This window comes from Nuphar pumila, chromosome 3 (assembly GCF_984573655.1).
Source record: "Nuphar pumila chromosome 3, dmNupPumi1.hap1.1, whole genome shotgun sequence".
In the NCBI taxonomy this organism is placed as follows: domain Eukaryota; kingdom Viridiplantae; phylum Streptophyta; class Magnoliopsida; order Nymphaeales; family Nymphaeaceae; genus Nuphar; species Nuphar pumila.
The window spans coordinates 34,830,050-34,843,491 of NC_143251.1; the positions used below are offsets into that span (position 1 = coordinate 34,830,050).

Consider the following 13,442-nt stretch of genomic DNA (forward strand, 5'->3'; position numbering starts at 1 on the left):
TCGCTTAAACAGCAGTGGACCCAAAGGTTGGATCCACTTGGGTCTGAACCGAGTATTTGAAGTATTTAATTTCTTTAATATTTAATTATATAATATTACTAAAATATTCTAATATCCGAAATTTTCTTTTGGGTCCAATAACGGATCCTAGGCCCAAATCCACATAATTCTTAAGTTTTTAGTGTAAAATTTGTGGTTCTTACATCCTTTCCTCCTAAAAAAAAAAATTTCGTCCTCGAAATTTACCTGTCGGTGTTTACTCGAACAGCTCGGGGTATTTTTCTCTCATATTAGCCTCTGGTTCCCACGTGCTTTCATCGATGCCATGGTGTTGCCATCTCACCTTGACGAGAGGAATGGTCTTTGATCTCAAGATTCGCTCACTTCGTTCCAATATCTCCACTGGTTTTTCTTCCATTGTTAGGTCTTCCCTTATATCTACGTCCTCATACTGGATGACATGTGACGGATCTTGAAGATATTTTCTTAACATAGATACATGGAATACGTTATGTATCTGAGCATACTGAGGAGGTAGGGCTATACGATAGGCTGTTTCCCCAACCCGTTCCAAAATCTCAAAAGGTCCGACATATCTGGGACTCAATTTTCCTTTCTTACCAAAACGAAACACACTTTTGGTGGGTGATACCTTCACAAAGACTCGATCCCCCACATCAAAAGTGAGCTCCCTACGCCTTTGATCTGCATAACTCTTTTGTCGACTCTGGGCTGTGAGCAGTCTATCTCTTATCATCTTTATCTGTTGGGTATAATGTTGTAACACGATTGGTGATTCTACCGACCGTTCACCAATTTCATCCCAATACACAGGTGATCTACATGGTCTTCCATACAGAGCTTCGAAAGGAGCCATGCCGATACTCGCATGGTAACTATTATTGTAGGCATATTCGGCTAAAACAACATGCTTGTCCCACTCACCTTTCCAATCCAGCATACATGCTCGCAACATATCTTCTAGTGTCTGGATAGTCCTCTCTGATTGTCCGTCAGTCTGGGGATGAAAAGCAGTACTCAGCTTCAGTTTTGTACCTAAGGCCTGTTGCAATTGACCCCAAAATCGCGAAGTAAATCGAGGATCTCGATCTGAGATAATAGAAACTGGTACTCCATGCAGTCGAAAAACCTCTCTGATGTATAAGTCTGCTAAGCTCTCGAGGGATTGATTTATTCGTATGGGTAGAAAGTGAGCCGATTTGGTTAGTCGATCCACTATTACCCATATAGCGTCATGTTGTTTCCGTGTTTTGGGCAAACCCACCACGAAGTCCATGGTGATTTCTTCCCATTTCCACTGTGGAATCTCCATTTGCTGCATCATTCCACCAGGTTTTTGATGTTCTACCTTGACTTGCTGACAAGTCAAACACTTCGAGACATAACTTGCGACCTCACGCTTCATTCCATTCCACCAATACCCTCGTTGTAAATCTTTAAACATTTTTGTGCCCCCCGGGTGTATGGTGTACTTGGACCTATGTGCTTCTCCCAATAGTTCTTCTTTCAACTTGGGGTCACTAGGGACCCAAAGTCGCTTTTTCATCCAGATACTGCCATCTTCTTTGAGTGAGAAGTGTGAATTTTCTTGTTGGGCTAGTGACTTCAGTTTCTCATACTGGGGATCCTCTTTCTGACCTTCAATAATCTTTGTAAGGATCTCCGGGTGAGCAGACAAATTAGATAATTTGATACTTCCCACGACCTCTGCGAACGGTTTCCAATCAATGAATTCCTCCACCAACTTCCACCCTTTTGTCAAAAGACTAGACAAACTGCAACCAGCTTTTCGGCTGAGAGAGTCAGCTACCACATTGGCCTTTCCTGGGTGATAGGAAATGGTAAAATCGTAATCCTTTATAAACTCCAACCATCGTCGTTGTCGCATGTTCAACTCTTTCTGGGAAAACAGGTACTTGAGACTTTTGTGATCAGTAAATACCTCGAATTGTTCCCCATACAGGTAATGTCGCCATATTTTCAAAGCGAACACTACGGCTGCCAATTCGAGATCATGAGTTAGATAGTTTCGCTCATGAATCTTTAATTGGCGAGAGGCGTACGCTATCACCTTACCATTCTGCATTAAAACACATCCTAACCCAGTACCTGATGCGTCTGAGTAGACCACAAAACCACCATGACCTGAAGGTAAAGCCAACACTGGTGCGGTGGTAAGCTTCTTCTTTAAGATTTGAAAACTCTCCTCGCATTTATCCGTCCATTCGAACTTAATTCCTTTCCTTAGAAGTTTGGTCATGGGCATGGCAATTCGTGAAAAGTCCTGAATGAATCTTCTATAATAGCCTGCTAATCCCAGAAAACTCCTTATATCACTGATATTCCTCGGTTGACCCCAATTTAATACAGCTTCAACCTTAGCCGGGTCTACAGCGACTCCGTCTCGCGATATGACATGACCCAAGAACATGACCTTCTCGAGCCAGAATTCGCACTTGGAGAATTTGGCGAACAACTGGTGTTCCTTGAGAGTCCCCAATACGATCCTCAAATGTTCACGATGTTGCTCTATGCTTTCTGAGTATATGAGTATATCATCAATAAAGACAATTACAAACGTATCCAAGTATGCTCTGAATACTCGATTCATCAAGTCCATGAATGTTGCGGGAGCATTTGTCAGTCCGAATGGCATAACTATGAACTCGTAGTGACCGTACCTTGTTCTAAAGGCTGTCTTAGGAATATCATCGTCCTTGATCCGAAGTTGGTGATAACCAGATCTAAGATCGATTTTTGAAAACACTTTAGCCTTTTGCAATTGGTCGAACAAGTCTTCAATACGAGGTAGGGGATACTTATTTTTGACTGTTGCTTGATTCAACATCCGATAGTCTGTACACAGCCTCATAGAACCATCTTTCTTTTTCACAAAAAGAACTGGTGCTCCCCATGGTGATACGCTCGGTCTAATGAAACCTTGCTCCATCAACTCCTGGAGTTGTTTCTTCAGCTCCTCCAACTCTACTGGGGCCATACGATAAGGCGCTTTCGAGATCGGTGTCGTCCCAGGCACCAACTCGATATGAAAATCCACCTCACGCGGTGGAGGTAGTCCAGGCAACTCATCCGAAAACACTTCTGGGAATTCTCGAACCACTTCAAGTTCTTCTAATGGTGTGACTTTCGACTCGCAGGAGAATACATTTACTAGGAATGCTCGGCACCCCTGTCGCACATACTTCTGAACCTTTAATATCGATACAATTCGGCCCTTCACTGTAGGTCTAGAGAGTCGAAACTCAACCTTTGGCAATCCTGGTCGGGACGAAACCACTTTCCCTTGTCGACAGAGAACGTTGGCATAATGTTCATATAACCAATCCATCCTCAAAATGACATCATATTCAGTCATATCGAGCAAGATTAGGTCAGCAGGTAAGTTCTGCCCTTCAAGTACAATTATAACATCAGGGATGTAGTTTACACATATCGAATTATATCCTATCGGATTGTACACATATAATTCATGTTTCAGAGATTCAGTATGTGCACCAAGTAATTTTGCAAATTCTACGGATATGAACGAATGTGTGGCACCACAGTCAAATAGAACAAGTGCAGCACAACCATTGACAAATACAGTACCTTGTACCAGATTTCCTTTCTCCAATTCTTCCGCAGTGGTGACATATACTCGTCCCGGCACCCTCTTCTGTGCATTTTGCTGCGGTGTTTGCTGCGGCTGAGATGGTTGGTGTTGCTGTCCTCCCCCGGCATTACGTTTCTGCATATCCGCCATCTTCTTGTGGCACTGACGGGCATAGTGACCCATCTTTCCACAGTAAAGACATGCTCCTGTGTCTCTAGGGCAAGGTTGTCCATAGTGGGACCGGTTGCACTTCTGGCACACCCGATTTTGTCCTTGTTGTTGCGGAGAACGATTTCCACCATTGTACTTTTGCTTCTTGTAAGGTGGCTGGTACTTCTTGCCACCGTGGTGCTGCGGCGGACCGGCTCCCCGTTTCCCTGGTGTGTCTTTTTGACTCTTCCTTGACCTCTCCCATTCTTCATTCAGCATAGTAGCCACTTCAATGGCTTGTGCGAGGGTGGACGGTAGATTTATCATCACTCGTGGTCGCAATCCGTCCTTGAGTCCGCGGACATACCTAGTTGCTCTGGCTTTATCATTCGCAAACAAATTTGGGCAATAACGCTCCAAGGTCCGAAATTTGGTAGTGTATTCCACCAAATTCATATTTCCTTGAGTAAGCTCCAAGAACTCCTGATGCTTCTGATCACGAGCGTACTGGGGGAAATATGTCTCGAGAAATGTTCGTTTGAAATCTTCCCATGGAATAGTATCCACTCCAGCAAAGTGGATGGTTCGGGTTGTGTCCCACCATTTTTGTGCATCTTCCGTCAAGCGGTAGGTGCCGAAGTCCGTTTGCTTATCATCAAGAACAGACAGAACCCGAAAAGCTCGTTCTGTCTCGGCAATCCAACTCTCAGCTAATTCAGGATCAGCCTTGCCTGAGAAGGTAGGCGGGTTCAACTTCAAGAACTTCTCATAGGTGATTGTGTTCGTATTATGCCTTTCACTTATCGCTGCGGCTAACTCCGCCTGATGGCGCATTTGAGTGTCCATGGTTTGAGCCAGATTACCGAGAGTTTCCATCACGAAACACCTTTGGTCCTGCCATTCGTTCGCCGTGCTCGAACTAGCTTGGGATCGACGATACATCTAATAATCATTTCAATACACACAGTTTTACTATCTTTGAATTGTAGTGTCCCTAAAATCATCACAAGTATATATCTAAACTTATATAGAGAACAATGCAATTATCAGGCCTAATAAAGTAAGAATGATAAAAATATACTCACAGAGCGATCTCAGGATGTGGCATGACCGTGATCCTTGATTTATTGTTCCCAGGCTCTGATACCATAACTGTAACGCCCCGAAATTTAACCCAAATTTTTAGGGAATTTTTTTTTTTCAAGCGGAAACAACTAATAATTCTCGGGTTAAGCATTTCAGAACGATACAGGAAGGTAAAAGCAAACCACACCATTTATTTCCACTTTAATAATAATAAAATCCAACATCAGAGTTTTCACATTTAGTCTCAAAACAAAAATCTCAATCTGAAAGTAAGCAGAACCGCCAGGGAACAAATGGATCAAGTCTCGGTCAGCGCCTCATCCCGCATCGCTCATAGAACTACTCTTCTCCTGAAAATAATAGAAATTATAGGAATTAGACTACCACGTCTAAGTAGGAAAACTGTAATTATTCTTGCAAGTAGATCATGTGTCAGGTGTGTGATGTGGGTGTCGTATTTAAATTTCAGTCTAAATATAAACACCTAAGGAATTCGAAGCAACAGCAATAACAGACATATGTCTAAATAGAAAGGTAGATTATGTAACAGTTATACTTAAGCACAAAGAAACATTTTATGCGACTACAACAATTAAGCAGGTAAGGTATTAAGCAATTAAAGCAGAACTTACACTAACATGAATAACATCAACATAACATCCTTAATATGAATTCAATTAACTAATCTATGCACAGTTTAGGATGTCGCTTGATCATAAGTACCGAGTATAAAGCATGATGAAAGAGTATGCAAATGTCTCTTTAATGACTCCAACACAGTGATACCTAACTGTTCTAATTAATGTTTATCTTTTCTTATCCCGCGGGTACACACGGGCCAAGGCAACCATCACAGAAGAGAATGTCCGGGGGTATATTATTCAGGGTTGGTTTATTAACCCGAACATTCTAACTGTGACTAAAATCCCAAGGGAGCGGCCAGTGACCGAGAGAAACTCCCAAAGGCCAAAACCAAGACAGGATGCATCCCTAACTTCTGCAGAAGAACATGGAACTACCGCCTAGGACACAATTGGTAGTCCGGGTCCCCCGACTCTGAGGACTGAGACCAACGAGTCGCTTTACGCTCGAAACCAAACACATGTCCCCAGAGTTTTGTACCACTTACCCTCTCCAAGGTAAGCCCGAAACTGAGTGGGTTACTCTTTTCATTAGTTAATTTCCCGAAGTATGGGGCATTTTTCCAACTTCTTTCTATTATCATAGTAGTAGGATTCTCAACCTTAGTCATTCTACCCAGGTGTATATAACAGTCTCAGTCATTTTAATTACATAACCCACCCACAGTGCTCCGGTGCCTTTAAACCAGTCAAGCACACAAGTTATTATTTAATTTCCTTACCAACATACTTGAACCAGACCACACACCTTCATTAGGTACTTAACCCGGATCGGGTAGTCCAATCTGTCTTGCCCATTAGACAAGGCACATGTCTAAAGATTTCGTGTTCATCTAATATGTAACCACTTCTATGTATGCTCAGCATAATTTATTATCATGTAGGGTCTCATTATGACAATTTCCAACAAACCTGGTAACTACCAGTATCTTCAATAGTTGACATGAGTTATCATAAGCATGCCACATCTCCCAACATAATACATAGACAAAATAAGCTAACAGGAATTTACCTAAACAAGTTAGGGTTTACATAATGGAATAGTGTCAATCGGCCAGCATAAACATGCTATATTTTACAGGATGAAACCATTAGCATCAGTCAACATAAATTCTGTTATGTTTAACATAGATTTACATAATAATTAAATCAACCTAGGCTAATTATAACTATGCTAAGTTCAGCATAACTTCACAGACTAAACCATCAACATTGAGCAATAACAAGAATATCAAGTGGGTGATCAGAATTAGCATGGAAGACTTATAATCACAAAGCAACAGCTGTACCAATCGGCCAGCATCAACATGCTATATTTTACAGAATGAAACCATTAGCATCAGTCAACATAAATTATGTGATGTTTAACATAGGTTTACATAATAATTTAATCAACATAGGTTGATTATAAACTATGCTAAGTTCAACTTCATTTTCCAGAATACTTTGACTATGAGAAAGAAACTTATGAGACTGTGACATATAGAATTTCACCCAACATCATGCATACAATTATACACCCTTATACATGGTTTCAAGTACTCAGATCTGATCACATCTAACAACTAATAGAAAACTACGGACTTAATAGAAAACCCCAAATTTACGTATTGCTCTAGTATTATAACCAGCATAACATCTCTATACTGTCATACACTTAGAGATTTGTTATTTCAACCAAACACACATTCCTAATTTACTATTTGAATATGTCAATCATGCAAACTCCCCATCTACTATTTAAAACATGTCCCCAATTCCGATCAATAAATCATGCATATACAAGATGGAAACATGAATCATCCCACAGTGATTTATCACAGTTCCTAATACGATTTATTCAGGAAAGACCCAAATCCATTTTCTATAGAACACCCTAAGAGTTCAAACCCTGACTAATGTATGATTCCCGGAATTTTCTGAAGTATACCTACTTTAATGATACACAAACGTCATCACTGTACACATGTAATCCGAGGAATTCAATTCTGATAAAAATGAATAACGTATGGTTACCGGTAGTTAAAACATAGGTATTCAGTCTTAATAGCATTTAATAACAGCATATTAATCGAGAAAATGACCGGAAGGAAAATCTGATAACCATTGTTACGAAATCTTAATTTCTCTTACCCAACTACAACTGAATCATACTAAGGGAATAATTTACAACTTTTCCCTATTATAACCCATTCTGCCCCATTTCGACAGGTTACACATATTCAGACCATAATTTAGTTCAAAGAATAATCATGTAACAAGGATTTCCAGAATTTTTCTTTTTACTTTTCAGCATAATCGAAATTACATCATACAAATAAAAAAAACTATTTGCATAACACTGAATACAGGTTTCATAACAATGTAAAGATCTGAGAAGATAAACCCCAGATTCCCAGTTTAGATTTGGGCATTTTTTTTTTATTTATATATATATATATATGTTTTTTTTCAACAATCGAGATCTCCCAATTTAGTTGATTTGGGGTTAATCGGACCACCCTTCATACTTGACCCCAAACTCCCAAGAAACCATCAGGGAGATCTACTCACGAACATTGCGTTTGTAGAAATCCCCAACCGTCCCCACGCCACTCGTGATTTGGGGATGTTCTTTTCCCCACTCACTCACACCCCGAGCACGCGAGCTACCTACACAGAAAAAAAACAGCAACCTACCATTATCCGGCGAGGTTGTTGCGGCATCCACGAGAGGGGTCGGTCGGCTTGGACAGCACCACCACCGGCGAAGTTGGCTCCTCACTGCAAGGCCTCGAGCTGCGGCTTGGGATTGGAGGGGCTTCGAGGTTTAGAAAGGTACAAAAGAGTGAGAGAGAGAGAATGGGACAGCGAGAGAGGGAGAAGAAAGGGTTCGGGTCCCCCTTTGTAGGTGGGTGACCTTCCAAAAAGGAAGGAAGCCCGGCGGCTGCGGGGTGCTTCCCCACCTCCCATCATCTTAGGTGTTAGGGTTCGGCTGAACCCTAACACTCGTTATCGCAGGGGAGAGGGTTTCCCCTCAAAAGCATTTTATCGGGCAACCCATATCGGGTTGCCCCCCCTTATTAACCCCTCTTTAATTTTTTTTAACAAGGGGGGGGATCGGGTCCGGGTCCGAACCATGACCCGAAATGCTGGACCCAAATTTGATTTGGGTCCGGGTCGCTTAAACAGCAGTGGACCCAAAGGTTGGATCCACTTGGGTCTGAACCGAGTATTTGAAGTATTTAATTTCTTTAATATTTAATTATATAATATTACTAAAATATTCTAATATCCGAAATTTTCTTTTGGGTCCAATAACGGATCCTAGGCCCAAATCCACATAATTCTTAAGTTTTTAGTGTAAAATTTGTGGTTCTTACACAACCCACCTAGCTGTGTGTGTGGAGGAGCATTTGTGAATGCAACCAATTGTTTTGTCTGGTTTTGTCTATCATGGTGTGGATTTAGCTGTGATTTTTGGGTCTCAACACACAATGAATCCCTTGCTGATCAAGTATAATTTTCCACATTTTCATCATCCTTACCCTTGGCAAAGAGGATTGAGATACTGTATTGAGATGCATGCTACAACAAACTATTGATGCTATCTCTGTGTGACAAATATCAGCAATTTTCTGAAAAAAGTAAAAAGAGTGCAATATATTATTGCATCCAGCTGTTTAAAATGTAAAATCACCAATTAATTTTAAATTTTAAGTATTTTTCCAATATAAGAAAAACTGGCATTACTTTCCAAGATAAACTTCTTGACATTTTTCCACTCCCTCAAGAGAAATGAAATAATAGGCATTTAAACTTGCGAATGATCATAAAATAAAGCAAAAGTAATTTAACTGAGCACGAAAATGATGTAAAGTGGATTCAAACCATGGACATTTTTTTTGTTGAACTAGGTCTAGCGGCACCCTGCTTCAGTTTTTCTTTAGAAATACACACACACCTTATCTTATTGGTTTTTAGGTTTGATGTTGTTTTCTTATTTCCTCATTATGTTACTTCTTGGTTCAACATTTTGGTTTGTTGATCTCCACAACAAATGTATTTTTGTAATGTATTAGGTGCTTCTAAAAGTTCATTTCATTTCTTAAGTTGCACATAGTTGCAGCAATTTTTGTCTCATTGTGAACAGTAATTTGCTGATATTATCTCCATTGGTGCATAACTTTCAATACGTTGGCTGCTGTTATACATAGTTTAACTTCGAAAATTTTCCTTTGCTTAGAAGAGTTTGTTTACTGTTCTGTTTCATGTTTTTTCACGTCGTGCAATTTATGCAGAAAACGTGTGTCTGAGTTATTTTGTTTTGTCCGAATTTGTGGACTTATTTATTTTATTTCATTAAGTTGTTGAACAAGTCGAGGTGTTAATTATATGCTATGCTATTCTGTACATTCTTAGGTTTCATCTGAAGCGTGGGTCCTTGTTGCTTTATCATTGTGTTAGGAAATGATACCCAGCTTTCTGCACATAATCTTTATCGTTTGGGCATAACCAACATGATTCACATTTAACATTGCTTGCTAGAGCATGATTTAAAGATGTGGATCACCCCCAATCAGTGCAATGTGAATGCTTATTTGATACCTGATATCTTATTACTTTGCTCATTCATCATTTAAAAGGTACATATATCTGGTGTAGTCGTTTGTATATACAATTTAGTTTGAATCTGATGATAAAAGCTGTAAATCTGATGTCAAAGATGTGTACAGTATTCTCAAATTAGTGGGAATCGACCCTTGCATCTTGTTTTTTTAATGAAAAAAACTTTTTTTTTTAATCAAGAAAGTTGATGCATTTACAGCTGTTGATTTTTTTCATCACTGAGAAATCCTACTCTGGTGTCGGAATCCCGCAATCCAAAGCTGTTCCTCATTAAACAGCACATGTAGATCATTGACTAAAAAAAAACGAAAACAAAAACAAAAGTTTGCAAAGTTGAGTGATGCTACAAACGATTGTAGCAAACTTTAACCCAATTTTAAATACATAAGTGATGCTTAAGAAAATTTATACAACTGTACATTCAGAGCCAACTTTAACCCAATTTCAAATACATAAGTGATGTTTACTAAAATTTTCTTGCACACTTGAGTATCTTCCAGTTCGATCGGGCAATAGATAAGATAGAAACTTTCAAAGAGTTGACACCATCCTGGAAAGAAAGGGCTTTGTTCCGTTTTATAAGGTCTAGTGTCAAATGTTAACCCAGACATTGATACGAAAGTTATGTTGTTAAAATATTAAATTGGAATAAAAGTATAGGGATGTCACTTTCCAGCAAAAATCACTAGCTGGAGGCGCCTCTTGATGTTGCCTCATTAGGGTGCTGGATGCAGCAGCGGCGACTTGCACGTCCATGGAACGGTGAAGCACAATTTCACTCCCCTCGTTAAGTTGAGAACAAGACAAGTGGAACACATCTTTAAAAAAAAATGAAGAAGAGGGTTGGGGGTCTAACCACGACCCTCTCTCTCTCTTCCCCTTCGTTCTTATACTTATTTTCTGATCATGGCTTTTTTTCTTTGATTTTTTTTTATTTTTATTGATTAGGTTTTTTCTTTGATTTTCATTGATTATGGATTTTTTTTATTTTTACTTATTCAAGTTTTTTTCTTTAATTTTCATTGATTAGGGTTTTTTTTTTTATTTTCATGGTTAGGGCTTTGAATCAAATATCTTTAATTAAGGCTTAGTTATTTAATTTTGTAGAATGGGTTAGAGGCCAGCCTATTCATAAAGGTAATCTTAACATGCTAAAGTACTTAAAATGAATTATATTATATTACATGAAAATATGACATTTCATAAAGAGGTGATCATTTTCATGACTGATATGATTCATTCTTGTGATACAGGATAACATGTAAACTCACATGAAGAATTAAGTTGAGATAACAGTATAAACCTCAATTTAGTATCCTTTTAGTGTCAATGGGTTAAGTAGGAGAATGTTGAACATTTGAGTTTGGGTCCAACCTATAGTGTGACCCAGTTTGACACTAATGAGGGGTTAGTGGGCAATCAGTGAGATTTAGTAGGGCAGGGGTTACAAGAATGTGAAGGAGTTCAATTATGTAAGTCTTCTCCCTATCCTCTACTATAAATATGAGGCTTGGCTGCATGATGAGGGTAGCTGAAGCCGATAGATTGTGTCTTCATAATTCTCATTTGGGTTCAAGGTCTGACTCACCATCAACTTAAAAACCTGGGCTCATCATGGGCATCGATAGGCTAAAGAGAACGTCGAGCATTTGTATGTGACATGGACCATGACGTCTACCGGTATGTGTTGATTTTGCATTCCGGTTTTAATTCTATAATATACACCAACAAGGATAACCTCCATCAATTTGCTCAGGTAGAACGAAAGAAGTCAAGAACCCTCATTTTCACTTTTGGTTAATTGGTAGAAAGAGAGAGGAGTGTAATATGGTCATTCATACATAGGGATGGCAGTGGACTAGGGGCGGGGGATAAGGACTCTACCCCCGCCCTTTCTCAAAATTCAGACCTCCATCCCTGCCTTCATCTCCCACTGATTTGAATTTTAACCTCCATCTCTTCCATCTTCAGTCGGGACAAGGCCAGGCAGATCCCCGCACAGGTTTTGATTTTAACCTTCATCCCCACTTCCATCCCTGTTTCATGTCATCCATCCTCGGTCCAAACGAGGGGAGGGGGGGGGGTTGCATTTTCCCCTAGTCCACTGCCATCCCTATTCATACATAGCTAACTATGGTTTAACCATGGTAAAAACCCACATTAGCTGAAGGAGGCGTGTGTGTGAGAATTATTTTCTACCTTAGGCGTGTTTTTATGATTTTTCAAAAGGTAAGTATGTTTTTTGTGAAATTTGGAAATTTTGTAATTTTTGAAAATTCATCTCGTGTTTTTGTAAAATTTGACAATTTTGTAATTTTTGAAAATCCATCGCGTGTTTTTGTAAAATTTTCTAACTTTTAATTTCCCGAAAACATGCTTGAAATAATTGTAATCAGCTGATCTGGCCTTTCTCGTGGGCGCTGTCATTCAACATTGGAAACACACTGTTTTTTTTAGGGGGGTGGGGGCAGTTATTTATGAAGGTGAAATCCGGGATCATGGTGGAAACAATAATCATCTACAGGGTCCCTCGTCATAGGAAAAGGGGAAGGACCAAATTCATGCTCACCAGAGAGCAATTCACATGGTGGTAGTGTTAGGTCGCTTGATACAACTTGGATGTCGGTGCAGTTCCACGCAGGATTCTGTCTTTGTATAATTCATGGTGATCGTGACATGAGAAATGCATATCCTGCATTGATTATATCCATAGGATTAGCTTATATTAGTTGTGGAGATTAGTAAACAGTGGGCAGAGAGAGAGAGAGAGGAAGAAAGAGATTCCAGGGCATTCTAATCGAGCCTGATTGGGCCATAAAAAACAGTGAGTCGGGCATATCCTACATTTGATGGTTGTAAAATCTTTGCTAAGAAAATATCCTACATTTGATTCATTTTGGATTGTTGATTTTTAAAGCCCTTAAAAAACTTGTTTACATGTTGCAATCACAAGATCAAAGAAAAGTTTTCTACTAAACAAACAATATCACTTGTAGGCTCTGATAGGTAAAAAAATACAAAAAAAATAAATAAAAGGTATCCTCTACTCAATAGTTCCATATTTTCATTTAGTACATATATATATAGAGAGAGGGAGGAAGTAGCCGCCAACGGTGGCCAACGCACGTGCGTGCATCAAAGGCGTTAAAATACTCTTTAGCAGTGGTCGTGACCACAGCAGATAGCGCCCACCGCATCACACACTTGGGTTGCTTTGGCGCCGTCCATCACAGACGATGAATGGCACTAAAGCATTGGCCACCGTTTGCGGGAGTAGCTGTTGGCAAGTATTCCCTTCTTTGAAAATTCCTTAAAAAAAGTTA

The 13,442-nt window shown here is 39.6% G+C and overlaps 1 protein-coding gene across 6 annotated transcripts in view; it reads left to right on the forward strand.

The window, feature by feature from the left end:
- LOC149842554 (rhodanese-like domain-containing protein 14, chloroplastic) overlaps window positions 1-13,442 on the forward strand; it is a 69,649-nt gene that overhangs the window by 24,084 nt on the left and 32,123 nt on the right. The window contains exon 7 of one of the 6 annotated variants that reach the window (XR_016430783.1): window positions 9,913-10,627. The exons of 4 other annotated variants lie outside the window; for them this stretch is intronic. The gene's annotated coding sequence lies outside the window, so the exon portion shown is untranslated. Of the gene's footprint in view, window positions 1-9,912; window positions 10,628-13,442 lie in introns of those variants that run through there. One more of the 6 variants, XR_016430787.1, reaches the window with a different exon arrangement.